This window comes from Micromys minutus, assembly GCF_963924665.1.
Source record: "Micromys minutus genome assembly, chromosome: 18".
NCBI classification, from domain to species: Eukaryota; Metazoa; Chordata; class Mammalia; order Rodentia; family Muridae; genus Micromys; species Micromys minutus.
Genome location: NC_137953.1, coordinates 2,014,766 through 2,018,878, shown reverse-complemented (window position 1 = coordinate 2,018,878; position 4,113 = coordinate 2,014,766).

Genomic DNA, 4,113 nt, shown 5'->3' with positions numbered 1-4,113 from the left:
CAGGGGCTACTGTTAAATTACAGATTAGGATATTCACACTTTTCTTTCCTTTTAATATTTTAGAAAAATATTACAACTTTAATATAAAGAATTTACAAAGAAAAGGCAGCACACATTGAAATGAACCAGACTCAAGGCTATTTGTGTCTTTTCCCTAAACAATATATTTCAATGTGATTGCAAATGAAGACCGGGGAGATTGAGAGCAACCAAGTACAACATACACTGTACCAGGTTTGTGCTGACAACGGCTGTCACTGGTGTGTGGATCGCTTTTCATTTGTATTGTTTTCGTTGCTTTTGGCCGTGTCTAAGTTTCATACAGGTAACATGAGACTTATAATTAAAAACAACATCACAGATGCTAAACAAATAAACCTCAAAACACTGCTGTAATGTTGCACCCTAGAAGTGTCTAGAATTTTTCCTATTGGCCCTGCGAAGTGATTGCAAGCAGGGGCGATAGGAAATACAGTGAGCGGTTATTATGTGCCCATTAATTACTGAGGGTTATTATGTGCACACTAATTAGTTATCAGGGAGGAGCAATTATCTGCCACTGAGTTTCTGTTATTCTTCCAGAGTCTTTGGGAGTTTGAACTTGGGCTCCTTGATCAGCAGATCTCCCAGAGTCCCACAAACATCCCCATACTGTAAGGTGGCAGGGCCATCAGGGTTTCTAGATGGGCACAGGGACCTGACACATCCTGAAGGCAGAAACTGGAAGGGCAGAGCCACCTCTGGAAGCCAGGCCCCTGCTCAGTGCAGAGACCTGGGCGCTGTCCCTGGCGGATCAAACAACTTGGACTTGGGCAAGGAGCACAGGCTGCTTCCTATTCCCTGCGGCACTGTCACCAGAAAGCAAAGGTCTTTCCTAACAAGCTCTAAGCCCATCCAAGCTGGGCGGAAGTGAGCTATGCATCTATAACAGCTGTCAGCTGTTCCCACAATCACCAAATTAACAGCTTTATCATAGCATGATTTATCTGCCGTCACAATTATTAATCTTTTTTTTAGTAATTTCTACAACCCATAGCCATACTCTAATTTAAAATGTTATCTTCACCCCAAGGGATCCTTTTACCACACAGATGTCCCCAGTCAGTCCCTTCTGTCTCCTTCTGTAGAGCTACAGATACAGACTGCAGAGAGAGAGAGAGAGAGAGAGAGAGAGAGAGAGAGAGGGAGGGAGGGAGGGAGAGGGAGAGATTGTGTTTGTGGATGGAGTGTACCTGGATGTGGGTATAGGTGCACATGTACAAACACACACGTATGAATGAATGTATGAAATTCAGGCGGTGGCCCATGTCAACACTGGGTGTCTTTCTCAGTGACAATCCACTTTGTTTTCAAAGACAGAATGCCTCACAGAACTTGGACCCCTGGGCCACTGCTTCCCTGGCACCAAGGTTACCGTTCACACTCATTGTGCCTGAGTTTCTTTGTTGTTTTTGTCTTTTCCATAGGCTTCTGAGAAACCGAATGCGGGTCCTCATTCTTGCTCTGAGTCACAGAGACTGAACTGTCTCACCAGCCCTCATGACCATTTTTTTGACCATAGATTTCACTATTCCCATGTTCTTCCCCTTCCGTCAGGGCCAACTGTGATGAGAGTATAAAATGGAGACTTCCTTCCAGTGTAACGATGGAAGGGGGCTGAGGCTGAAGGCCAGGTGGCTGCCACCCCACCCCACATGGAGACGCCACTGCACTGGTGCTTCAACCTCTGAGCAGTGTCTCAAATGTGACTGCTCAGTTTTCCAGGGATCATCAAAGCCCAAAGGAGGACAGAACCCAGGATCCATCTTTGAACGTGGCTGGTAGTTCTGGATTGTGTGTGTGTGTGTGTGTGCTAGCAACCCCTCCCCTCAAACGCCCCCCCTCCACACTCTGTCACTGTAATCAGAGATGATTTGCTGAATCTGTAGGACTTCAGGTCCAGGTCACACTGAGCCAGGAGGGGCTGTGTGGCTCAGACAGAAGTCCCCAGTTCGCTATTTGTTGAATCTTCCCAAGTTTGTGTCCAGGATGTTTAGAGATTCAGTGGAGGCAGGAAGAATTGTAGAGGGGGGTGCAGCCTGTGATTTTGTTCTGAAATTGAGGTACTCTACCCTGACCAACACACCCCAGTTGTTGCCTCAGGGCAGATGGCCTGTGGTGGCTTGTGACCGGTTGGCTTAAAGAATGAAGGAAGCAGGAGATAGGCAGGGAGACAGGAAACAGCCCGAGACCGGATTTCATGGCTCAACTCTAAGGACAGAACTTAAACACGGGGAACATGTATGTAGCATGCTCGTTAGCCATGTGGCTTGTACAAATCCAGCCAGTGCATCTTGTTCCCAGACTCGTACATTTCACATCACTGTCACCAAGCAAATGTGTCATCAGCCACCACCACCTTCGGTGCACCCCTGTCTCATAAACTCCAATGCTGGTTGTAAACTCATTCCACAGATAATTGTGTCAAAACAGGTCCAAGATGTTTCTGGTCTCATACAGTTCTGGCTTATTGAAAGATTTTACCCCAGACTCCCAAGAACAAAATAAGACAAAAACGTGCCATTCATTGCTTGGCTACTCTTGGGTACCACCTTGAACCCTGACGTGTCAGGTGCCGTAGCTAGTATGGATCCTTCGGCACCAGAGGAGCAACAGTGCGCATGCCCTAAACTGGGCACAGCAGGACAGATGCAGCATGGCCCTTGCCTGTCCTGCATCCTATGAAGGTGTGAGGGTGACACATAGCCACAGCTTAGAGGTTGTGGTGTCTTGCCATTAGCTATGTTCATTCCAGCGTAGACTAACTCAAAAGCAGTTGTTTGTTTCTGGTAGGTTTGTGTCACCTCCGGAAGTCCCATGTTTGCTACCTTCTTTATCGACACCAATGGGCCACTCAGAACATACCAGAAGACAGTGACCAGCAACAAAATAAAATGCTCAGGAGAGAATGAGAAGGAGGTACTCAGAGACAGGTTAGAGCAGGACAGAACGCCAGGACTAACCACGGCACTTGGGAGACTGAGGGCAAGAGGTTTGTTCAAGTTTGAGGCCAGCTTAGACTATGGAGTAAGATCCTGTCTCTTTAAAAACAAAACAATAACAACAGCAAAAGAAAACAGAAACAAAAACGGTCAGAACACAGTGAAGCTCTCAGCTCTCACAGAATAAAGGAAGCTGAGGTATACTCCTAGTCCAAACTCAAAAGCAGCTGCCTAAGTTTCCGGGGATGTCTGTGAGGAACATGACCCAAAGAAGAAATAGGGCTGCCAGTGGGTACACTAGGGGGCACACTGAGGGGCGGGACACTCATCAGCTCCACTGTTTCTTAATCACGTTATTTGTTTTGGGTTTTGCCCTCACCCCCTTCCCCAGCAAATTAAAGCTGGCCACATAGAGCACCGGTAGGAATGTGGGAAGTGGCTGCATTCCTAAGTCTCAGGTGCCCATTTCACCCCTCGGCTGCCAAGATGCCGTCTGGGTTGCTCTAAGTTACAAGCTACTGCTGTGTTCTGGAAACCTGAGCATCTACCTTAGTTCCTACTGTAGGGTCTCGGAGCCAGAGAGCTCACGGCTGCGGCTGCGGCTGTCACCACAGCACATCCGTCACTACCACCACAGGCTGCGGGCAGGTCCTGGCCCTGACCTTGGACCATGTGATTTTTTTTTTTAACCTTAAAAAGGAAAACAAAACAAAATCCTAGTATAGGTGGATACTATTTAAAAACCTCCAGCTTGTTTCTCTGGTGAGTCCACATCCTATTGCAAGGGCTACCAGTCTTTGAGAGACACCAGAACATGCTGGCTTGTGTGTTCTTCAGCTTCGGTTGTACCAGTATGACTCCGGCGATGTGCTAAATGCTTGCAGTTACTGGACACCGAGTGTTTCCAGATTAGGTTGTAGGTGTGCATGAGTGTGTGTGTGTTCTCATGTGTATGTGCATGCACCCATGTGCACAGGTATAATTGTGTATGTATGGGTACAGGAGTGTGTATATGTCTGTGTGTGTATGTGTGCATTTGCTTGGTTTTTGCCTGTGTGTGTAGATGTGTGTGACCACCCACATCAAGTAGCTTACAATGACCTAATTCTAGCTCCAGGAGATCTGATGCCTA